A 26,302-nucleotide genomic window follows, 5' to 3' on the forward strand; every position below is an offset into this window, starting at 1 on the left:
AGAGACGATTTTGAATCTGTTGACTTATTTTGTGATAAGCAGAACTTTTACAGCATCTCAATGGAATCTGATTTCTAGATTGACTTGCCACCTTGAAATGATAATTACATTGTTTTTGGGAAGTAACATCTTTGTTTCATAACATAAGACTTTCAGTTTATAACACAATGTACAATTGGGGCTTACTTTTTTAAAAGCACTGATTTATTTGAAACCTGTCTAAATTTGGCTAGGCTTCATAATTGGAGCAATCATCAATATAGTATGAATGACCTTATACAATATAATTTTATTAAATAAAATATTTTTATTAAAACTAAATGAAGTCATAAAAATTTGATTTTTTTCTAAAGAAAAAGTGTATTGAAATCCATGGACCTAAAATGTGGTCTATTATTTAAAAAATCCTATTTAAATATACTTTTGAAATAGATACATGTTTCTAGCATATTTTATTCACCCTGTACTTATTCTCTTATGAGAATTACTCCACAGAAAGTCATCTTGTTTTATGAAAATAACTGAGAAAGTCATTGTTTTTCTTCCTGACAACATTTAAATGTTGGAAGCCACATCTTTATTAAGTTACATTCAGCTGATTGCATTTATGAAATCTATGAGGTCAAAAAAGAATGAAATAAGTATAGTATTCAAAAGATATCACTAACAAAAATCATTGATCAATTTAAAGAAGTTATTAACATATAACAATGTTAAGTAGTTCATTATACTTTAAATATTTCCAGTCTATTATTAGTTAAAAAGTAAATCTGCTAGTATTTACCCCCAAATTCATTATTTCACTGAATTCCTCTCATCTGAACATAGCTTAGCTGTATTAAGATGTTGTGTCAGACGGCTCTCAGAAGTTATTTAATTTATTCTAATTAACAAATGTCTGCCTTCTTAATATGTTAATTATTAGGGCTCCCCAATCTCTTATTCAATTTTTTCATTCAACAAGTATTTATTGAATGCTTATTATGCTTCTAAATATTGGAATAATAGTAATAAAACAAATAAAAGTTTATACCCTCAAGGAGTTTATGTTGTAATGAAGGATGCAAACAGTATATACACACTGCAATGTCAGCTAGTGATAACTTTTGAGAGAATAGTGAAATAACATACATACAGGGATAGAAAGTGATGGGAAAGCCTTGTCTCCACCGTCCTTCTTTCCCTCTCAGAGCTCCAGCCAAGTGCTTTCTCCAGCAGTCGTGTTAAACACACTCCCTTCTGTTATTAGGCATGTCCTGACCCCTCTGTCTGAAACACTTGCCCTTTGCCTAGCTAACTGCTATTCTTCAGTCACAGTCAAATACTGCTCCACAGGCAAGCCTTCTCCACTCCCAGCCATGCTCCCAGAGCATCATGAAACTTCCATGAAATTTGGCATTGTTTGTATGATGATTTGCTGACTCTATTCTCCTCACTAGAGCATGGGATTATATATATGTAATCTTTTTTATATATATATATATTACTATATATATGGCATAGAGTGAAAGTTCAATAGAATTAGTTGAACGCATTAAGTATAATATACCAAGAAGACAGGTTCCAAAGACCACATATTTTAACCATTCTGTTTATACGGCATGTTTAGAAAAGGCAAATCTATGGAAAAAGAAGGTAGATTAGTGTTTATGTTACTGAAACACCAGGGGTTCAGTCAAGGTCCTGCTACTCCCTGCACAGAAAGCCAATGATTGAGATGGCGAGTATTGCCAAGGAAGAATCTTTAATCAGGTGCTGCAGCTGAGGAGATGGAAACTCACTCTCTAATCCATCTCCCTGACCCACTAAAACCAGGAGTTTATATAACAGGGAAAAAAATGCAACTGTGTGTAAGAAAACAGGAACTAGGGAGACGCAAGGAAGCCATCATGGTTAATGAGGGGTCTGGCATCTCATTGCCCGGACGTGATGATCTGTGAGTTTCAGTTGTTTGATCCTTTTTTTTTGAGAGACCTGATGGTCATTTTCTGAGGGAGGAACTCAGCTTAAACAAATATAAGTTTCAAGCTTTAAGATTAGAAGGGTCAATTCTATATTTATCAAAAAATATCTATGAGACCACTGGGTCAGTTTCATTTACCCAGGGCTGAGAGAGGGAATGGGGATTCACTGCTGACTGGCCTGAGGGAACTTACTGGAAAGATGGAAATGTTCTAAAACTGGATTATGGTGATGGTTGCAGACTAAGCAAGTTTACTAAAATCATTGAATCATACATGAAAATTAGATGAATTTTATGATATGTAAATTATATCTCAATAAAGGTCTTTTTATTTTATTTTATTTTATTTCTTTTTGAGACAGCGTCTTGCTCTGTTGCCCAGGCTGGAGTGCAGTGGCACGATCTCGGCTCACTGCAACCTCTGCCTCCCGGGTTCAAGCACTTCTCCTGCCTCCGCCTCCCAAGTAGCTGGGACTACAGGTGTGCGTCACTGCGCTTGGCTAATTTTTGTATTTTTAGTAGAGATGGGATTTTACCATGTTGGCCAAGCTGGTCTTGATCTCCTGTCCTCAAGTAATCTGCCCGCCACAGCCTCCCAAAGTGCTGAGATTACAGGCTAGAGCCACCACGCCCAGCCTCAATAAAGGTCTTTTTTTTAAAAAAAGGAAGTGACTAGGGGAAGTGTAAGGATGTGGGGGTGGCCAGGGAAGGTCTTTTTAAGGAGATGCTATTTGACTAGAAAATTGACATGAAGGCAAGAGCCCTGAAGATGTCTCGGGACAGAGTGCTCCTGGCAGGGGAGCAGTGGGGATCTTAGGTGCATTGCTATGTTGGAAGAACAGTGGGGAGTCCAGGTGGCTGCGGCGAGGTGGAATGGGGGCCACAGGAGGAAGCGGAGGCTAGGGAGGAGCCTGTTAGGTATGTGAGGTTTGGTTAATTAGTGTCAGGGTATTGAATTTTATTTTAAATGTGATGAGATGCTATTGAAGGATTTTAGCAGGAGAGCAACATAATTTGATTTATATTTTGACAGAGTTACTTTGGCTGCTGTACGGAAAAACAGAAGCAGGAAGCCCAGATAAGAAATTGAGTAGCCAGTCACGAAATGGTGGTGTTATGGATCAGGGTGGTAACGGTGGAGGCGGTGAAAAGTATGTATCTTATAGATAGAAATATGTGAGAATATCACAGCCTATTCTAAAAACTGCTGAATCATTGAGTGAATATAGTTGGGGAAGTGGGTGGAGCAGAACAGCATAAGAAGAGAGTAAAGAAGTGTGCGGGGTCAGATTACATGAGGCCTTATAGGGCGTGGGACAGAGTTTCACTTCATCTTAAATGCAGTGAGAAGTCATTGGAGGATTTCAGGTGCGGAATGATACAGTTGGACTCACTCACATGAAGATTATTCTGTCTGCCAGGTGGAGAAGAGATCATAGGGGAAGAAGCATAGAAACCCAAGAGCAAGTTAAGACACTAATGGCAGAGGTTAGGCAAGAGGTGGTGGTGGTGTAGATTGGGACGGTGGCAATGCAGATAGAAAAATAAGAGTATACAAGGGCTCCTTTAGAATTGGAACAGATGGGATAACTGGATACGAGGTAGAGGAAACTAAAGAGTGAAGCATTTTTGGTTTGGGTAACTGAGTTACAGCAGTTCTTTTTTTTGAGATGGAGTCTCTGTCACCCAGGCTGGAGTGCAACAGCACGATCTCAGCTCACTGCAACCTTCACCTCCCAGGTTCAAGCGATTCTCCTGCCTCAGCCTCCCGAGTAGTGGGGACTACAGGCGTGCACCACCACACACAGATAATTTTTGTGTTTTTAGTAGAGACCAGGTTTCACCATGTTGGCCAGGATGGTCTCGATCTCTTGACCTCGTGATCCACCCACCCTGGCCTCCCAATGTGCCGGGATTACGGGCCCGAGCCACCGCACCCAGCCCAGTTACAGTAGTTTACTCCAGAATAATACTACATGTATAAACATAGGTTACATACATACTTAAAAGAACATTAGAGTTCTTTTTTGTTTTTATTTGATGTTTGGCTTTGATTTAATGGGATTTTACTATACACATTACTCTTAAGCAAGCCTTTAACACTCAGCACTTTAAAGTGCTTGGTACATAGTAGGCTTAAGTAATATTTTATCAAACTGAGCTGGAGAGTTCTTAGATATTGTTCTTACCTCAAATTCAGTCATCCCTTGGTATCTGCTAGGGATTGCTTCCAGGAACCCCATGAATTTTTTTACCAAAATCCACAGATGCTCAAGTCCCTTATACAAAACAGTGTCTTGTTTGCATGTCACCGACACACATACTCCGTGTACTTAAACCATCTCTAGACTGCCTATAATACCTAACGTGGTGTAAATGCTATGGAAACAGTTGTTTTACTGTATTGTTTGGGGAATAACATCAAGTCTGTACATTTTTCAGTAGAGATGCAATGATCACAGGCCTAACTGCCTTTTCAATCTGCACGTGGTTGAACCCATGGATGCAGAGCCCATGGGTGCTGATTGCTAACTGTATATCCTACTTCTAATCCTTCTTTTGTATGGAGTGAGCTTCCAAAAACCTTCTGAAACATTAAGTCATGCTCTTCTTTGAAGTCTGTCTGTGAATCCTCACGGCTGTCAGCGTGAGAACCAAAGGCTGCAGTGGTGCACACAATGTCCTTCATCCCAGTAGCTTGATTGTTCAGCATCTGTGTGACCCAACCTCTCCTATTGTCCTTGATTCAATAGCTGATCTACTGAACTATGTAGCTGAATTACAGCTCCTCAAGCATGGTGCTGTCTTGGCTTGGAATGCCCTACTGCTTCTGTTATTATTATGATGACACATTGGTGATTTTTTCCCTATGAGAATCTTCTCTAATTTCCCAAGTGTAAGTTAGCTATCCTGTGTGTGCCCTGAACCCTGTACATCCCCATCATCACAGTAGTTCATTGCCTTGTAATTGCTTGCTTGCTTTTATGTTTCTCCCATTGGACAGTATATTCCTTAAAGCCAGAGATTTTTCCCTGTGATATTATCCTCAGAACTTAATATAGTACATGTTGTCATACTAAAAGCTTGATCAATACAACATATGTAAGTAAAGGAACATTATTCTTCTACATTAGGGAATACAGTTCCTAGGGAAAGTATGTATTTAGACCACACGACTGAAGCAACAGGTCTGGGGAACACCCATACTCAAGGAATGGGGAGGAACAAAAGGCATTAGAAAAAAAAGAAATGGGATAGCCGTGAAAGCGCAAGAACAATGTTCAGAGTGTTTATCACGGCCGTCTGGGAAAAACAGAATTTCAAGAAATGAATGATCAGTCATGTCAAATGCTTATAAATGTCAGGAATAATGGCTGTGAAATGTCCAATCAACTTGGCAATTAAAAATACACTGATGACTTTATGAAGCAGTTTCAGTATGTTGGTTGAGACAGAAGCCAGATGATGGGGTGCTGCATAATAAATGGCACATCGCAGGTTGATGACAGCACAGCCCTGCTTTGATACGGCAGGAAACACGATGGGTTCTGTGGCATCCTCCTACTCACTGTCTTCTGTGGATTGTGACTTCTGGTGACTGACAGATGTTTAATTTCCTGAGGGCAAGCAAAGTCACGGCTTTAATATGCCCGAGAATAATGATGGATGATGCAACTTTGGATAAGCCTGTAGAAGAGACAAGAGAAAGGAACAGGTATAGAAAAGCTCTGAAGGGGTCTGGGCGCAGTGGCTCATGCATGTAATCCCAGCACTTTGGGAGGTGGAGGCGGGCAGATAGTGAGGTCAGGAGTTCGAGACCAGACTGACCAACATGGTGAAACCCCATCTCTACTAAAAATACAAAAATTAGCTGGGCGTGGTGGCGGGCACCTGCAATCCCAGCTACTCGGGAGGCTGAGGCAGGAGAATCACTTGAACCCGGGAGGCAGAAGTTGCCGTGAGCTGAGATGGTGCCACTGCACTCCAGCCTGGGTGACAGAGTGAGACTCTATCAAAAAAAGAAAAAAAAAAAAAAAGAAAGAAAGAAAAGAAAACAGAAAAGCTCTGAAGGGAGAATTCTTGAGTGTGTGATGTTTGAAATACTAGACTAAAGGGCAGTTCAGTGGGACAGTGGGTGGAATTTGCGGTGGATACCAGAACAGAGTTTGGGAAGAGAGATTTGGCCAAGAGACTACACCCTGCAGATCTCCACTGACAGGAGTTACTGACCAAGAGCCTGGCCACTGAGCTGAAATCCATCGTGCACTTGTGCTATAACCACATTCCCATGGGCTGCTCTCCAGCCAATGACTGAATTGGAAGCAGGGATGCCTGTCCTGGGAGCCATGAGCTCCTCTGATGGCTGAGGTTGACTCATGGACTTCCAGTAGCTTTGCTGAACCTTCCATAGACTGGAAAGCAGCCTAAGATGTTTTCTCGCAGACCCCTCTGGCTCCTTCACCGTTTCCTTTTACAGTAGTTTTCTTAATAACATCCTTGCATGTTTAATCCTGTGCTGATATCAGCTTCTCAGAGGGTCCAGACCGATATAATATCTAATGGGTAGTTTTATTTTTGAAGGGAGGTGAATTGCTGTGTTATTAGTGTTGTACCCTTCTATCACTCACTGTCATTCATGTTTCTTTAAGATATATTCAGTAAAATACCCATTTCTCACTAATGCTGGTTAGAGTAGGTCTTTTTTTTTTTTTTTTTTTTTTTTTTGAGACATAGTCTCCCTCTGTTGCCCAGGCTGGAGTGCAGTGGCGCCATCTCGGCTCACTGCAACTTCCGCCTCCTGGGTTCCAGTGATTCTCCTGCCTCGGCCTCCTAAGTAGCTGGGATTACAGGTGCCCGCCGCCATGCCCGGCTAATTTCTTTTGTATTTTTAGCAGAGTGGGGTTTCATCATGTTGGCCAGGCTGGTTTTGAACTCCTGGCCTCAAGAAATCCACCTGCCGTGGCCTCCCAAAATGCTAGGATTATAGGCGTGAGCCACCATGCCGGGCCAGGTCTTCTTTCTTGAGGGGAGGGACAAAGTGAAATAATGAGAACTGCTCTGCAATGTCTTCTTCAGAAGAGAAGCTGCCCATAGAACAGAGTCCCACGTAGATGATACAGTGATATTAAATAGAACGTTCCCCACAGAAGTTTAACGCGATTAGTATCAAGGTGACGCTTATAAATGCTAATGCAAGAATGCCATTCAGGAGTCTTGCTTTATACCTAAAAAAGCGATGTGTTCCTGATTGTGGAATATCTTTACAGGTAGAAGGCAGGTAATAGTTATATAGAAATAAAACAAAAATAACAATGTATAGGATACAGCCTCAAAGATTCCCAGAATATTAGAGCTACAAGGCACGTTAGAGACCATCTCCTAATTTTAAATGCTCTTTTGAATATTCTAGTGAGAGAAGCTGCAGCCTGTTGAGACTCCACAAGACTGAAGATATGAAAAGAGGAAATCTGCATGAATGCCCGCATGGAGAACCACCCCCACCTGCTGCTCCCGCTCTAATGATCACGCCCATTATCAACTGAGGGATGGCTCTGTGCCTTGTCCTTGCATTACATGGACCAAGAACACTTCACAGGACTCAGAGAGGTAAATAAGAGAAACCTATTCTTATAGAGGATGAAAATGAAGCACACAGGGAGGTAAAGTGCCCAAAAATCCCATCTGAACTGGCTTTAGAAACCGTATATTTACTTTTTCATATAATTTGTTTATCTAAGGGAAAAAAATAACAGATGTGTTTAATGGCTTTGGAAACATTTAAACAGGTGGACCTCAAAATATGTGAAATGAACATATTGCCATTGTTTATTATAATTTTCCTTCCTTCTATTTTTGCTTAAAATTCCTCAAGGCCTTTGGATATGCAAAAAAAATGAGCATTTGTTTTATTATGTTGCTTAATAGAAACAATTTTTAAAAGTATTGATTTACGCAGTGACCAAAATACTGATTCTAAACAACAAAACATGCAGCTGTTACGAATCCTGGACGAGCTCTGGAAATCTGTGGTATTGTCTTGCAAAGAAGCTGTTTTTGTTCTAGTCAAATATGGAAATTAGTTTAGAAACTTCATTTTAATATATAATTCTGATTTCAGTGTTACCAGTAAATATTAATGTCCTTTTCTAACAGTCTTAATTGCCTTTTCTCAACTCCCTTGAGTTATATATTTTATTGAAGCATTCATTTACCATCAAGAGAAAAAAATGACATAACCATGTGTGCTGAAATGTACGGCTTCCAGGCCAAAGAGTTAAGGAAACAAATTTGTTCTCCCCCCCGCTTACTTGTGCTATGCATTTAGAAAGAAAACTTTCGACATCTGTTGTTCTTACTTTTACAGTTTATGATGTAGTTAATCCTATTCACCCTGTGTACTGAGGTAGGTCAGAATTTCTTCTCACCCTTTTCCTCTTCTAACATGACCTGTTCTTTTGCATCATGAGTCATAGAAATGTAAGCTAATACATAAAGTTTTTGAAAAGATGAGGAAAGAGCCAGAGAAATAATAATGCCCTGAGGTTGTGCTATAAGGTATGTTCCACATTGGCAAGAAGTCCCTTGCTTGGTAGATGTGTTCCTATAAGCCCTAAAAGAAAGGGCAGGTGGCTGTCATATTCCCCTTATCCTCTGGACACAATCACCTGAGACCATTCACTAGGCCTTCCTAGGGGAAGCCCAGGCAAAACTGAAGGACAAGCCTGCTGAGATGGGCAGAAAAAGAAAAACGTGAAATCTTATGGTAAGGGTACAAGGCCAAAGAGACTTAGGAACTGTAAGGTAGGGAGGAAAGAACGTGGGAGCCCAGAGAGACGGGTCCTCTGTGGCCGTAACAGTAGACTTTCAGTGGAGCGAGAGAGAACATGAGGAAACGCGGGATATTTTGCACCATGGTTTGGACTCTAAGCATGTATTTGATCATATGATGGGTTTATAGCTTTTATTCTTGGTCTCGGTCTCTGTTTTTTTTTCTTCTTATATGTTGTAGTGTTGGGATTCACTCAGATGGTGGCAGAAATATTAAAGGGAAATACTAGGGAAAGTTATAGGGAATAGTCACAAACCTTTTGGAAGGCTGAAAGGTTACATAGCTTGTAATAATTGAACAGGCTGAGGCAGCCGGTTCTTACCTTAGAGCATTAGGTCTTAGGGTAAATACTAGGGACAACAGAGGCTTCCCCACTTAAGTCTGTTTACCCTACCTCCATTAACTAACCTTTGAGCCAGATGGCCCTTTTGTGGGGAGGCTGACTAGGGATCTTGCCCCCTAATGGTATTTACCTTAGACCTCGGTACCTGAGCTTTACTCATTCCTAGAACTACTCTCTTAACAATGTTAATTATCCACAAGTGTGTTGACTCAGAGCTTCTGTTGTTAATTGTATACCAAATAAATGCCTGGAGTGCCAGCTGCTCAGGGCCAGCCACAGTGACAAACCACTCTTGGTGTGCAGGCGGTCGGACACTCAGCAGGACTGGCAAAGCAGAATATCTGTGTCAGTGTACGTTTTATTCACCTGTCGTTTGGGTCAGGGTCTATGGGCAGACCCCCGCAGCTAATGCCCTCAAGTGTGAGGAGCAATACCTTGTTATAGACTTAGTTGTGAAAAGTTTTTAAAATTAATGAGACAGTAATCAGGTATTTTAAACAACTGAATTTTACAAACCCTCATAACACTGAGTGGGAAAAAAATATAGATCTCACAGTCAACTCCTTGATCTTACACATAAAGAAACTGATGCTCAAAATGTGAAAAGATTTTCCCAAGTTAATATTACACATGATCAGTGGATATGATACTAGAGCCAGTCTTTGATCTCCAATTCCAGTTTTCTTACTATAATAAGGTGGATTTCTTGTGAGGGAACCAACCGGATAAAGTAAAAAAACTACGGTTTCTATGAGCATCCACATATTTTCCTGACAACGGAGTAAGAGAAAATGTGGCAAGTGGCCATTGGGCCCTCCAGGTGTCTTAGAGTGGTTGACATAGTTCCTGAACAAGAGTGGAAATCCAGCCTGGCGTGGTGGCTCACACCTGTAATCCCAGCACTTTGGGAGGCTGAGGCGGCCGGATCATAAGGTCAGGAGATTGAGACCATCCTGGCTAACACGGTGAAACACCATCTCTACTGAAAACACAAAAAATTAGCCGGGAGTGGTGGTGGGCACCTGTAATCCCAGTTACACTCGGGAGGCTGAGGCAGGAGAATTGCTTGAACCCGGGAGGCAGAGCTTGCAATGAGCCGAGATAGTGCCACTGCACTCCAGCCTGGGCGACAGAGTGACTCTGTCTCAAAAAAAAAAAAAGAGTGGAAATCTAGGTGGATTCAGGGATAGAGAATGGTAGCAAAAAGAGAGAGAGAGGAGAGAGAGGGAAGAGTAAGGAGCACAGAAATAGAGAAAGCATCTGGTAGTGAGATGAGTTGGAATCTGGGGAGAGGGACCTGTGTCCAGGCAGGCTTCTTACAGAGCTGTCTACTTACAGAGCTCCACACCCACAGGGCCAGGTCAGTGATTTGTCTGTCGGTGCGCACCCCCATTCTGTACTCTGTTCTGTATCACAGGGGACTGGATATCTGCAAGCTACATTTTCCACACTCCCTTCTGACTGATATTTAATAAGATTTTGATAATGGGAGGCACTGGCAAGAAATGGGAAGGTGGGAGAAAGGGCAAATCCATATTTTTAGTCATTGTTTTTCCTGGTGGTGCCCTTGGCAGCAGTAACCACAGTGACAAGTGGATGCAAGCCCGGGTTCCCTCTAAGGTGGCACAGATCCAATGGCAGCAGCAGCAGCGGCTGCTCTGACAGCTTTGTAAGCACCAGTACTCCTGGGCCCTGGCTCTTGCTGTATCAGGAGTGTGAGCTCCTGGCTTCCTGCGCAGTGGCAGCGGCAGTGCTCACTGCACCCGGCAGTGGCTAAAGTAGGACTCCAGCCTCCTCAGCCCACAGCCGCGTGGACTTGGGGCTACACCATTGCTCTTTGGGGTTGTTTTTGGCTCATGGGGTGGTTGTGGCATCCTGCAGTTACGAACAGCAGTTACGAACAGCAGTTCCTCAGGTACCAGTCTCTGGGGAGCCTCATCCCCTTCTTGTTCCTGCCTGGCTTTTTGTGACGTTTAAAACCAATGTTCAAATCCAATGTGTTTGAAATGCTTAGAATTGGTTTTGTTTTCCTAACTGGACACGAGAGACACAAGCACTACGCGATCCTTCTACGTCATGCTCTTAAAAAATACGGCAAAGTTTTACATTATTCATCCATTTCTGCTGTTTCCGTGAAACTGACAATATACAAAGACCAGCGTGTGTGGGGCCCTGGAATATGTCAGTTTATATTTCTATTGTGTCAGTTTTCTTAGGGTATATGGCGAATATAAATATGACTATTATAATTAAGTGGCTGTGCATTTTCACATTAGAATTCATTATGTTGCCTTCTCAGTAGAAGCACTTTCTGTGTAGTGCTTGAGCATATAGGTAAGTCAGGTGGCCACCTGCACAGTGTGATTTGAAGGTGTGAAGGTATCTATCTGCCTCAAATAGCGATTAAATTTAACAGGTTCATATTCTGTAGTGAAAAAAATACAGTCGGCCCTCCATATCCACGGGTTCTGCATCCATGGATTCAACCAACCAAGGATAAAAATATTTTTTAAAAATTGCATCTGCAAGTTAATTGTAATATAATGCTCAAGAAAATTCACAACATGAATGAAATGTTACAGAAGTTATAAATCCATTGCGTTTATCAGTAGCTCATTTTTGAAAAGGGTCTTTGGATTATAGATTTCCACTTCTTTTACAAAGAAACATTGAGGTGAGAATTTTGTGGGTACTCTTTAAACAACAGTACATGAGTTTAATACATATTTTTTAAAGCCAATAAATAACATTTTTCTCTGTCCACTTTAAAGTGTGTTGGGTATATAAGTGAATTGGACTGTATTTCTAATATGTGTGTAGGTTTAATTTTATATAGTTTTTAAATTGTTCTGTGATTAATCGGCCATTGAAAATGACCTTTTTAATTGTTGAGATTTACTGACTAGCCTTATATGGAAGGATTTGTGTATCCTCACCATATATATGTATATATATAAAAATAAAAATATAAATATATATGGTGCATATATATAGTGTGTGTATATATGTATTTGGTATATCTATGGTGCATATATTTGGTATATATATGGTGTGTGTGTGTATATATACACACACACACCATATATACACACACATATATATACCACCTTTTGTTTGTGTGGTGAAAAATACTCTTTTTTGGTGTAAAAAGTTTATTTTCTTTGCTAATAATGTCAGTTTGTAAAAAAAGAATCCATCCTTACTGAATATCTATAGACCTTTTTGGTCAGTATTCCCTAAACAACGCAGTATAAGAACTATTTACGTAGCATTCACATTGTATTAGGTATTATAAGTAATCTAAGGATGATTTAAAATATACAAGGGGATGTGCATAGGTTATATGCAAATACTATGCCATTTTATATCAGGGTCTTGAGCATCCACGGATTTTGATATTAGCAGGAGGTCCTGGAACCAATTCCACATGGATACAGAGGGATGTCTCTCTCTCTCTTTGATATTGTTATATTATATCATATTATTTATATTATATATTTATATATTGGTAATATTTATATATTAGTTTAAAGGAGTGTTATAAAAGTGGATTTTAAACCACAACAGCAACCAAAATGATTATGTGATGTTACAGAGGAATATGGTTGCCATCTTTTTTTTTTTTTTTTTGAGACAGAGTCTCGCTCTGTTGCCCAGGTTAGAGTGCAATGGCGCGATCTCGGCTCACTGCAAGCTCCGCCTCCTGGGTTCACGCCATTCTCCTGCCTCATCCTCCCAAGTAGCTGGGACTACAGGTGCCCGCCAGCACGCCTGGCTAATTTTTTATATTTTTAGTAGAGATGGGGTTTCACCATGTTAGCCAAGATGGTCTCGATCTCCTGACCTCGTGATCTGCCCACCTTGGCCTCCCAAAGTGCTGGGATTACAGGCGTGAGCCACCCCACCCGGCCTATGGTTGCTATCTTTAATAAATATTATGGACATAAGAGAAAGAGAGAGAATGCTGCTAGGTCACTTAAAAATGGAGATGTGATTTATGGGAATGTTCTTGTCTACATGTAATCAACATGTGGAATCTTTATAATAGGTGTCAAGAAATTTTCCATTCAGGAGAATTCTGTAGGTGAAGGTTCAGAGGGAGCCATGGCTAGATGCTGGGCAGGGGAGGGTTAGATGCAGCCTCACTGGAGGGGTCGTGTTCTGAAAGTGATATCTAACATCCCTCCATTATCTGGAAGTGATATCTAAAATCCCCACCATTATCTGAAAGTGATATCTAACATCCACCCATTATCTGGAAGTGAATATCTAACTTCCCCCATTATCTGGAAGTGATATCTAACATCCCCCCATTATCTGGAAGTGAATATCTAACTTCCCCCCATTATCTGGAAGTGATAGCTAACATCCCCCCATTATCTGGAAGTGATATCTAACATCCCCCCATTATCTGGAAGTGATATCTAACATCCCCCATTATCCGGAAGTGAGATCTAACATCCCCCATTATCCGGAAGTGAATATCTAACATCCCCCATTATCCGGAAGTGTTATCTACATCCCCCATTATCCGGAAGTGATATCTAACATCCCCATTATCCGGAAGTGTTATCTGACATCCCCCATTATCCGGAAGTGAATATCTAACATCTCCCCATTATCTGGAAGTGTTATCTAACATCCCCCCATTATCTGGAGTGATATCTAACATCCCCCCATTATCTGGAAGTGATAGCTAACATCCCCCATTATCTGGAAGTGATAGCTAACATCCCCCCATTATCTGGAAGTGATAGCTAACATCCCCCCATTATCTGGAAGTGAATATCTAACATCCCCCCATTATCTGGAAGTGTTATCTAACATCACCCCATTATCTGGAAGTGATATCTAACATCCACCCATTATCTGGAAGTGATATCTAACATCCCCCCCATTATCTGGAAGTGATAGCTAACATCCCCCCATTATCTGGAACTGATAGCTAACATCCCCCCATTATCTGGAAGTGATAGCTAACTTCCACCATTAGTGACACTCCTCCATGTTTCAAGGTATGTATTTCAAGAAAGCCCTTGTTAGAAGAACAGGAATTTATTGGGGAGAATAGCACAATGTCTTCTTTTTTTGAGACAGAGTTTCACTCTGTCGCCCAGGCTCCAGTGCAATGGCGTGATCTTGGCTCACTGCAACCTCTGCCTCCCGGGTTCAAGTGATTCTCCTGCCTCAGCCTCCCGAGTAGCTGGGATTACAGGCATGTGTCACCAACCCCGGCTAATTTTGTATTTTTAGTAGAGACGGGGTTTCTCCATGTTGGTCAGGCTGGTCTCGAACTCCCAATCTCAGGTGATCCGCCTGCCTCGGCCTCCCAAAGTGCTGGGATTACAGGCGTGAGCCACCGCGCCTGGCCACAATGTCTTTATCAATCTACATGTAAGGAATTTTCTGGTAAAATAGTGCTGGGCAGATTGCAAGTGGGAGCAGTGACACTGGGTTTGAACAACAAACTTAAAAGAAAAGAAACAAAGAAAAGAACACATAATCTGTAGGCTGGGTTTTTGTCTGTCTGGTTTTGGGATGCAAAGAGAAGAAAAAATGAGGTAGTAGGCATTTAGTTATTTTCTAGCCTAAGATTAAAGTGCTTTTTGCTCCTGCCTAACTTTAGGAAAGTGAGGAAACAACATTCACAGACAAAGGACAATTGAGCATGAGCTCCAGGGGACCATCAGCAAAACATTTTCAGAAGTTGTGAAGAGTAGGATGCGTAAGTCACGGAGCAGATCAGAGGCCTGTGGATAAGGTACCAAGGACAAGGAAGACTCTGTCGGTTGATGATCTTGAGCAGTGCTGCTAGGTCACTTCAAAATGGAGACGTGATTTATGGGCATGTTATTGTCTACATGTAATCAACACATGGAATCTTTATAATACGTATCTATATTTCTACGAGTTAAAGTTTTCCTATGGCCTGTAGTTAAGTGTTCTTGCGAGGTGTGTGAGCAGGTGCACCTATGCTGTACATGGGGGAGGATGCTAGATAAAGAATATTACCTACTCTGTCTTACAGATCATTCCCAGATGGGGTGGTAGAAACATACCATACCAATGTAAGGAGTTTCCTAAAAATGTTCACTTGGGCCATAAGCACCATACAATTGAGCAAGGTTGCACATTTATGAAGCTCTACAAAGCACAGGTTGGTTTAGCATTATCTGCTGAGCCATTGGGCAATACCCCATGAGGGGCACAGAGAGATGGGACAAGGCACACAGAGGGCATCTGGGGAGTCAGGAAACAGCATGAGGACAGGGGGCCCCTGGGAATAGAAGGAGACTTGTTCAAGGGAAGAAACTGAAAAACAAAACACAAGGGAGATGATAGGGAAAATCAGGGTCTCTGTGTAGTTAATCTGTGTGATTCAGCATGGGGAGACGATAGGGAAAATCAGGGTCTCTGTTTAGTTATCTGTGTGACTCAGCATACATGGGTACTGCATGGATAGAAAAGCATGATAAAGTTTGAAAAAGTATTTTTAAGTGGTGATGATGATGATGATTTTGAATGCAAACATACTTTGATTGTGATGATCTCTTCAATTATGATGTTGTACGAAACCAAAAAAATAAAAAACAAACTGATGTTCATCATCAATTTGAGGTTAAGAAAACTCATTATATTCCCAGCATATCTTTTTGTTGATTGAATGATTGAAGAGTAATCAGCAAACAACCTAATTTCTAAATCCTTGACAGCCATAATGATAATGTGAATCTCACTTGGAGAAATTTTCATCCCAAATTGTGTTCCATTGCTTCATAGGAATGTACTGAATCCGTTTCAAAGATCAATGAAAATAATGGCATGCTCATATATTGAATTTAAACATCTTATATGATTGTGGTTATTGTGTTTTTTTTTTTTAATTTCTGAAAACAAACAAAAGGTCCTAGGAGAAAAGTAAACCTGCGTCTCCTGTCAAGTCCCTTCTCCCATACCTGCGTCTCTCATTGAAAGGGTAGTACAGAATTCAGGTTGGGACCAGCCCGTGTAACCAGCAGTGATAACTAGTTGCTTTATTCCTGAAAACTCCAGGCTGTGATTACATAAGCACAGGTGAATGGGGAAAAGCAAAAGCCATGGAGGAAATCCACCTGCGCTTTCTTCCCCCGGCCAGCCCAGCTTTCACCCAGGACTGTTCTTCATGGGCTGCACGCCTCTTGCCACTGGCATTCTTAAGCAAGTGCTGGGAAGACTCGAAAGAAAAGTGTCAGAGGAGCAGCAGGCAGCGGGTTTGGGGAGGAATGAAAAGCAGAGATGGACAATCCTATGGTTTTGTCCCGAAAGAGGACAGAGACTTCACTTTACTGAGTCTGTACAAACATCCGGAATCAAAGCCAAGAGAATGACTGTGATCTAAGCCTTTCTCTAGGCCCCAAGTTTACAGCAGTTTATGCTCCTAGAAAGAGAATAATCACTGCATTTACCCAACTAAATATTTCTATCCATTTCTCATGAAAAGTGAGGTTAAAGGTTAATGTAAGAACATTGCAGCCCATAAATTTAGGATGACTGTATAATCCTTCTAGCTTTGAACGTTGTCATACCTTTTTTACTTATCCAAAATATTTCTAAAAACAACAGAAAGGTCTTGACAACCTTGATGACTTTATGGAATGTGAGATAAAGGGTGATATATATACACATCACATACACACACACATATACGTATATATACACATATATACATATATATGTGTGCATATATCTATACATATATGGTGTATGTACATACATACACACCATATATACACACAGGATGTGTATGTGTGTGTGTGTGTATATATATATATTACATCTATTTACATATATATAACATTTCCTTTGATTCAATTTGCAGGCCTCAATCTTATTCTCAGAACTGATGTCACAACATCGTACAAAGCCCTCATAAGCATATTTGCCTTCCAAGGTAACTCACAGAATACATCTTCCATTTGTTATTCATATCGTCAGCTCTAGCTGCAATTGCCATTTACCAATTCCCATCTGTTAGAGGTTTTTCTTGTACCCGATGGCAGTTGAAGCAGATTGTGAATGTAACAGAAAATGTTTTCTTGGCACAGAAAAGGGATATTTGTTTTAATTGACAAGGTGTAACATTTATGAGATAAAAATGAATTTTAGACATCTCATTTATTTTTATGTCGGTCTGTTCAAGACAATTATTGGCTTTTAGGCATACATACAGAAACCTCAGGAAATTAGGGAAAAGACAGAAAAACAACTCTTGGGAAAGTCAATTCAAGCTGATCTTAAGGCTCCCAGGGAAATGGCAGGTTTGGAGGGTGGAGAGAATTCAGGTGACAGTGCAAATTCTTAGTGTCTTGTGTGCTACCATGATTATTTTAGAAAATAAAGGAGTGCTGATTTTTTAAAAAGCAATTTCCTCTGCTCAGCAATGATAAATAAATCATTTTGCTATAAATGAGTCTAGAGTCAATGCTTCAAATGAGAAAAAAATCAATCCACTATTTCTCCTTAAGAATGATTATATATTTGATGAGTATCTTTCTTCTGATAATGATTTCTAAAATCTTATTTCTTGGTACTCCCATGAGTAGTAGAATATATTGAACGGTAAAATGTTAAACAGTTTTTGAGATGAAGGCACCGTTTCTATTCAACTTACCACAATTACTGAGGCTATCAGGTATGTACTGGATTGTCATAGCTTAAAGAGATACCAGGACGATGACAAAGGAAAGTTGAAGTTAGCTATTCTGATCAGTAGAAAGACACGCTTTTCCCCCCAAAGGAAATAAAAGTGTTAGTGTTGTTCTGTTGAGATAATTTTATCAAATAGAAAAAAGGAATAAAAGGAAAGTCATCTGTGCATTTGTAACCCAGCGATTCTCATTAAATCATTATACCATGCTAACAAGAGAAAAAAGCGTCTACAGGTGGTACTCCATTTTCAATTGGGAAAAGAGCAGGTCTAATTTGAAATAACCCAAGGCTAAGGGTGCTATAGGATGGAAGGGGAATTTTTAATCAACACTATGGGCACACATCAGGTGTCCCCGAGGGCCACGCTATGAGGAAGCACCTATGATATGTTCTATCTTCTTGTAACGGTGCTACCCCCTGGGAGACTACTTGCCCAGGGCTGGGAATTTATCTTTGGAGTTAGTTTAGGACTCGGGGTGACAAGGAGGAGCAGTAGGAAGTGAGGCTATTGGAAAGCTGTAAAAAGTGGCCCCTTCATTATTATTCCATATTCTGACTAAGCAGAGAAATGAACCTGTAGTTTCATCCATATTTTCAAAAGCAAAACTTCTTCTACTAAAATAACTTGCTATAAAAGGTATGTACTAGTTTGGGATTTTGTTTTTTTCTGTCAGTTTGATAAATGCTGTTTGGACTCTCATAATCCCCCTAATAATTGACTGGGGTCAGAGTGTCTCTAGGGCGATGCTGCACATTTTAAAACCGCTTCACGGGGTGCTGGTATTCAGAGAATGCTCTTGAAGATCTGTTTCCCCTTGACCTTTCAAATCCTGTTAATTGCTTATACAGTAAGCGTTAAAAGTCAGGCCTGGCAAAATCAAGGAAGCTGCAGGGAGCAGATGAAGTTTTCATGCGCAGGAGCACAGCTAGGATGAAACGAGAAGTAACTACCGTGTCCAGTGTGGCCCAGGTGGAGAGCCGGAGGTGTGCCACGAGACTGTTAGGTCCAGAGGAAGTACACTCGATTTGCTTGATCTCGGGGGTAACTGAAGAGATAGCAGCTCTCTCTAGAAGTCCTTTTCTGAAACGATTGAGACCTCTGACACTTCAAATCCTTAAACACAGGAAAAACTACCAATTGATTAGAATGCCTGTGAGAAGATTGAAGTATCAGATGGTGTTGGACTAGTGCTCATTTGTTTCAATCTCAAGATTCTGTATTTCCTATTCTGAAATTTCTATTTATTATAAATCTTATAATCTTTAAAATTCTATTTTTCTAAGTCTGAGATGTGGTTGAATTTCAGTTTATAAGAAGAAATAAGGCATATGTGAATTCCCTTAACAAATCACACAGTTCAATTCCTGATAGTTGTTACCTAACATTTATAATGTTTCTTTTTATCAATTGATCTTCAATATTCCCTGCCATGAAATGGAAGATTAGTGAATTTTTTACTAAATTATTTTGGCCTTAAAGTCTGTTCTGCCAAATTGAAATACTTGGACAGAACTAACTTTTGCTGTACAAAGTGGACAGTTAGCCATGGAGTGAGCTATTGAGAAGAAAGAATATTTTCTGAGCAGAAAACTCATTCTTCTTTTTCTAATAGCTGTATTAGGAGATTGAATTGGGGCCACTATGCTCTTTCTCTTGGGCAGGAAACATGTACTTTTTTTGCAGTCAGTAATGTTTTCATAGCTGTTATCTGACCCTTACACTGAGCAGAAGAGTTTCTGGGACAGTTTCCTTAAGTCTACAAATAATCAGTCATGTATAGGCTTAAAAAATAAATAAAGATTTCTCATCCATATGAATGAGTGGAGCAAATAAATTAGATGAGGGAAGCTGGATCACAATCTTGAGAGGAAACAAGAGGAAAATTCAGAAGACATTTCACCTACACCTAGTTGTGTTAATACCTTGCCACTACCATATTATGGATGCAGGCTGAGTACACGTTTTCAGAGGTTAGCACTGCAGCCAAGCAAGCAAGCATACTGTTAATCTGATATATATAAGGACACACATAACTTACAATATGGTAAAGCAAATAGGCTTGAATGGCATTGCAGTTCACACACTTTGCCATGGTGTTGCTATTCAACTTCTGAAACATAATTTTAGTTTTGTCCTCTTGCCTCCCTTGCCTTGCTATAGTGATTTAGCTTTAAAAATGCAAGCCTGCACCTGTCATTTCCCTGCTAAGCATCTCTATTGGCCCCCATGTCCTCGAGGATGCAGACCAAGTCCATTCCAGAACAGCTTCCATGCTCCAGTCCTACCCACCGCAGTAGCCCTATCACTCTTCTTACTTTCTGCTCCAACCACAATACAATTCTAGTGGTTGATCAAAATGTTTCTTTCTCTTTTTTTTTTTTTTTGAGAGGGAGTTTTGCTCTTGTTGCCCAGGCTGGAGTGCAATGGCGCCATCTCAGCTCACTGCAACCTCTGCCTGCTAGGTACAAGGGATTCTCCTGTCTCAGCCTCCCAAGTAGCTCAGATTACAGGCATGCACCACCATGCCCAGCTAATTTTTTTGTATTTAGTGGAGATGGGGTTTCACCATGTTAGTCAGGCTGGTTACGAACTCCTGACCTTAGGTGATCCACCCGCCTCAGCCTCCCAAAGTGCTGGGATTATAGGCATGTGCCACCTTGCCCGGCCTCAAAATGTGTCTTGATACAAAGATTTCCCCTACACTGTAATGTTCCTCTAATCCTCCCTCTCATAACAGCTACTTATCCCTCGGGTTTCATCTTAAACTTTACATTTAGGGAGAACCTTCCCCCACAGAGCAGACATATCAGGTCCCCTGTGTATTCTCTAATGGCAGTCTTGTATTTCTTTGTAACAAAAATTGAATTTATTTAACATATGACTTTCCTACCATTAAGTCTTTTACTTGAACGAGGGCAGGTATTCAGTAAATGTTTCTTGAATAAATAAATGCATGGTAGTTCTTTATCATTTATTATCATTGGTCTAGTCACAGACTCAGAAGCAGTTGGAGATACTAGTATGATTGAATTTCTCTATTTTCTTTCAAATACTTGCACACACACAGACACACACAGACACACAGACACACACACACACACACACACAGCTTCCTTGCAGTTTCCCAGAAATAAAATTCCAGAGCCACAGGTCCCTCATCTCACAACTTGTCCCCATGTTCTCATTTGTCCCTCTGATCTTACTTGTCAGCCCTTCCCAGCACCTGGGGATTGTGCATTGTGAAGCAGCACACTCAGGGGTTCCCTGCTCCGTGTTTCCCTCCCTAATGCCAAAGGGCCAGGAGCCATTGTGTCGCAGAGTAGGCTGCTTCACTTGTGCCTGAGGGAGGACAGACAATATGCTCATCAGGATTCAGGGAGGAGAGTGTGGACGCTCAGACAGAGGAGTGCTGTCTTTGTTTCGCGCTGGTATATCAGAATGCCACAGACTGGGTAATTTATAATAAACAGAAATTTGCTTCCTCACAGTTCTGAAGGCTGAGAAGGTCAGGATTTAGGGGCCAGCATCTGGTGAGGGGCTTCTCACTGCATTCTTCCACGGTGCCAGGTGGCAGTGCAAGAAAGCACATAAGACACACAGCAAGAGGAGGCTGAACTCACTTTTATAACAAACCCACTCACCCCATAATGAATTTACTCCTGTGTTCAACACATAAACTTTTGGAGACACATTCAAACCATAACATGTACTATTGAAATGGAGCTCTGACAGGAGACACCTGTCTGGGTGCCTCAAGCTGGAGATTCTGCTTTGCATCCCCAGTTAATAATTAGTAGATAAAAGAAAGAGACTCTTTGGGCACTGGGACCTGGGGTCTATGAATGTTGAAAAGGAAGAGCAAACCATGACATCAGGACCTGAGTTTCTCACACCCCTTTCTCCCACTCCCACCCAGGCAAAAGTAGATACAAAAGAAGAAGGAATTACAGAAGAAGTCACATAACATTATTGCCTACAACTGACTGTTTACCTTGAATACTTGAAGAACAGAATGAAGATTCTTGGGGTGAAGAATTACAGCCTTAGCATGGAGCAGGCCTCGGTGCATCGGCTTTCAGCTAGGCATGCCTGCCAATGTTCTCACTGCATCAGCTTTCAGCTAGGCATGCCTGCCAATGTTCAACGTCCCCCTGGGATACGGAAGGCACCGTGATAGACATCTGGGCAAGTCAACAGGAAGGTGGATATCCAAATCTCTCTCTTCGCAATGAGTTTCCAGTTAGATGGAGGAGAGAGTAATAAAACACAGTAAGTGTGGAAAAGATTAAAATGCATGTTGTGATATACCATAGGAAATCAGAGGAGAGAAGTTCATTCTAAGGGGAATGGTGGAAACGTCAGTGAGAACATACCACCTGGGTGGTTCTTGTAAGATGATGTGGAAGAGAAAAGGTAAAGATTGAGCAAAACAGTGCATGAGCAAAGGATGCAATGTGAGATGGTCTGAACAGTTTAAAAGAATAACCTGGGCCAGGCACGGTGGCTCACGCCTGTAATCCCAGCATTTTGGGAAGCCAAGGCGGGTGGATCCCGAGGTCAGGAGTTCGAGACCATCCTGGCTAACACGGTGAAACCCCGTCTCTACTAAAAATACAAAAAATTAGCCGGGCGTGGTGGCGCGTGCTTGTAGTCCCAGCTACTTGGGAGGCTGAGGCAGGAGAATCACTTGAACCTGGGAGCTGGAGGTTGCAGTGAGTCGAGATCGCGCCACTGCACTCCAGCCTGGGTGACAGAGACTGACTCCCTCTCAAAAGAAAAAAAAAAAAAAAAAAAAAAGAATAAGCCGAGGGAATGAAAGTACTTTCTGTGGCTGGAGCACAGGATGTCTAGACAGAAGGATTTGGAAAGAAACAGGATACTAGATTTGGAACAGATCATTCAGGTCCTCAAGACCTTGAAAATAAGGCTACAGTTTTTAATATTATTATACTGCAGGCCATTGAAGATAATGCACTTGTTTTGTATTGTTTTTGTTTTTCAGAAGACAGAGTATTAACTTTTTTTTCAGGTTGTAGAATTCATCAATTCCATAACCATTTTTGAATGAGTATTATAGGTCAAGGACTTTTCTAAAAAGATGGATATGGTCTCTTCTGTCATGGGTCTTACATTCTGTGGGAGGAGACAAGCAATAACTACATACAATGAGCACAATAATTGAAGTGATTATGTGGGAATTAAAGGGGTGGGCTATTGACAACTTCAGACACCATGGTAATTAATGGCCTTCTATTTGTAACAGGAGCTGAGATTCCTGACTTCACAGATCCCTGAGGAGATGTTTACTAAAGGGAATCTTCTGGTCACTGTTACCTTCCTCCGTACTTACCTGCCTCATGGAGTAAGCATGACAAAATTCTTGATTACATAGGGAAAATCACATCTTCGATTAATACTTTCCTGTTTTTATTCTTCGTTACTACTTGCATGATATTCACATAATCTTTTCTCTTCTCCTGCTTCCTCCGTGCAATAAGCTGCTCAGGCAGCCTTTGCTCTTAAGAGCTTGTTTGTATCTGAGAACGAGTTAAGGCTTTACACTGGTAGTAAGTTAAAGTCATGCCAAAAAGGGGTAGAATACCTGATTCTCTTAGTTTCAAGACAAGCCAGGTTTTTTTTGTTTGTTTTTTAAAAAAGCAGAAACTTTCATTGCTCTCTCTGATCTGAAACTAGATGACGCTGTCTACTCTGAGTGACCAGGTCTTCTGTAATTTGTAACTGAAATGCAGGTTACTTGCTCACTGCACGTACAGTTCAGTTAATGAGAGGGAAATCTGATCCAAAATAAGTGAATTTATTCCGAAGTTAGCTTGGGGGAAGGGGCACAAAGCATCCCGCCTTTAAATGTGCCGCTTCTGCTCTGTTGCAAAAAGTGGGCATTTTCATAGGGTAAGGGAGGAAATGAGCAAGGGCAGGGGTCCCACTGCTTCTGGTCAGTTACCTACCAGGCAGTTGAGTTGGCACCTTCCTGTGCAGAGTTCAGTTGTAAAAGTAGCCAAGTGGTCATGCTTTCGACGTGCTGTCCTGGTGCGTGTGAGTTCCTAGGTCACCCCTGGAGGATGGCAGTTCCGAGGCACGCCCCTGGAGGTGAGAGTTCCATGGGGACATGCTTTGGTCTGTAAATCCACCGTCAGCTCTGGAGGAGAGACCTGTCTTGGAGCACGAAGTTAGAGGAACTTGCTGTGTAGGCAATGTCCTGTGAGGGAGAGGTGAGAGATTATATTTGCATTTCAGCAGAGCTAAGCAGAAAACAGAGAGCCAGGGAAAGGAGAAAACAGAGTGAGAGGGAAAAATATAATTAAACCACCCGTAGAAAAATAGGGACAACTTTTGGGGCCAGGGGCGGTGGCTCACGCCTGTAATCCCAGCACTTTGGGAGGCCAAGGCCAACGGATACTGAGGTCAGGAGTTCGAGAGCAGGCTGGCCAACGTGGTGAAACCCTGTCTCTACTAAAAATACAAAAATTAGCTGGGTGTGGCAGCAGGCGCCTGTAATCCCAACTACTCGGGAGGCTGAGGCAGGAGAATCGCTTGAACCCGGGAGGTGGAGGTTGCAGTGAGCTGAGATCGTGCCACTGTGCTCCAGCCTGGGCAACAAGAGCAAAACTCCATCTTAAAAAACAAAAGAAAAAAGAAAAAGAAAAATGGGGTACTTGGTTACATTTTAAGAACCTAAAAATCTAGAATTTCATGCAAAACTCATAATGTTCAAGTTGGTAATTAATTTTCAAATGTAAACATATTGTGGCTCGCAAAGAACAATAAGATCAATCAACCAATAAAGGCAAAAATAGAGAGTAAGGAAGAATCCACACTAAGAAGCGTGAAGACTTGATTAGAGACATAAGCCAAAGAAAGGAGATGTGTTCAGTGTTTACTGCCATGTGCCAAGCAGGGGCGGGTGAAGACAATGGCAATGTGAACAGCTAGGAGGAAGGCAATATCCGGTAAATTAGAGCCGATGACATATGAGTCCAAAGGAGAAAAGAGGACGCTGAACCCAAGCTTGATGATTGGGAGAATGGTGGTCCCGTGACTTGCCCCACTGAAGCCAAAGAAAGAACAGATCTAAGGGATGGTGATCTTTGAGCAAGCTCGTTTCCCTCACACGTTCCAGCGCTGTTTCACGCCAGGCTCTGGGATTGAATGATACCCCTGGATCAGGTTCACTGGCGCCCCCTGCTGGCACAGAGCAGCACAAAGACTTCGAAACTGGATACGCTGATAAATTTATGAAATCTCCACAAACTAGAGAACACGGGCTGGGTGCGGTGGCTCACGCCTGTAATCCCAGCACTTTGGGAAGCCGAGGCGGGTGGATCACGAGGTCATGAGATCGAGACCAGCCTGGCCAACATAGTGAAACCCCATCTCTACTAAAAATACAAAAAATTAGCTGGGCGTGGTGGCAGGTTCCTGTAGTCCCAGCTACTTGGGAGGCTGAGGCAGGAGAATCGCTTGAAGCCCGGAGGTGGAGCTTGCAGTGACCAGAGATCGCTCCACTGCACTCCATCCTAGGCGACACAGCGAGACTCCGTCTCCAAAAAAAAAAAAAAAAAAAAAAAACACAAAAATACTTGAGAACATGTTATTAAATAATAGAAAGAAAGAATGCCCATCTGATAAAGGTACAAAACTGACCTTAAAATGACTTAGCACTGGAAAGAAAAAAAAAAAAGAGGCTGCAATTTTTTGGTTACTGAAGAGCCTTTTAAATAAGATTATATTAAAACAGTGAGTAGATCTCTACAAGCAGAATAAGAAAACCCCTAATCTTCCTCCTAACTAAATGATTATATGATTTGATGAGTGAGGATTAAGTTCTGCTTTTAAATATAATTGCTGGGTAATATGAATATAAACCAAATACGTAAAATTTAAGATACAAAGATCAATATTCCCAATTCTAAAAAATTTGTGTCAACTAATTGTAGATAATAAAATATTTTATGTATTTTTTAGAAGAAGATAATAGGCATAACAACTATTGTGAAGTTATCCAAATTTGTACTCTTAGTTGCCAATTTTCAGTTCTTTAGAAAGTGCAATTATTCTTAGCAGTGAGAAACATGAGTCTCACAGGATACATTTAAGTCTTCACTTTGATTTACAACCTCCAGTGTTAATTAAACAAATGCCAACTATGCTAATAGTCTGGAAATCCTTTGACAAATACTGAAAGAAATGACAGGTCTGGCACATACACATATAGATGGAGGCTTGCCTGATTTTTAAGAGGCGTTTTACAGATTTGGCCTTATAATACTTATTCTGTAACTATTCATTTTATCCTGGAAAATGTTGTCTATAAAGTTTTGGAGAGAAATTGCTCTGTAGAACAAATTGACATTTCACAGGAATAGGTCCACTATTGCTAAGAAAAATGGTACTGGGGATGGAGCCCCAAAATGGCAGAGGCAAACACAGCCCTATCAACCTCTCCCATCCCCCTATGTA

At 41.1% G+C, this 26,302-nt stretch overlaps 1 long non-coding RNA gene across 17 annotated transcripts in view; it reads left to right on the plus strand.

The window, feature by feature from the left end:
- LOC100608367 (uncharacterized) overlaps positions 1–26,302 on the plus strand; it is a 230,563-nt gene that overhangs the window by 17,353 nt on the left and 186,908 nt on the right. For 11 of the 17 annotated variants that reach the window (XR_008547720.2, XR_008547718.2, XR_008547716.2 and 8 more), the window contains exons 1-2: positions 21,970–22,093; positions 23,088–23,186. This is a non-coding gene — a long non-coding RNA (uncharacterized LOC100608367). Of the gene's footprint in view, positions 1–7,373; positions 7,571–21,740; positions 22,094–23,087; positions 23,187–26,302 lie in introns of those variants that run through there. The other 6 variants (XR_008547717.2, XR_008547702.2, XR_008547712.2 and 3 more) reach the window with 5 other exon arrangements.

The sequence above is a fragment of the Pan troglodytes genome, chromosome 3 (assembly GCF_028858775.2).
Source record: "Pan troglodytes isolate AG18354 chromosome 3, NHGRI_mPanTro3-v2.0_pri, whole genome shotgun sequence".
NCBI lineage: Eukaryota > Metazoa > Chordata > Mammalia > Primates > Hominidae > Pan > Pan troglodytes.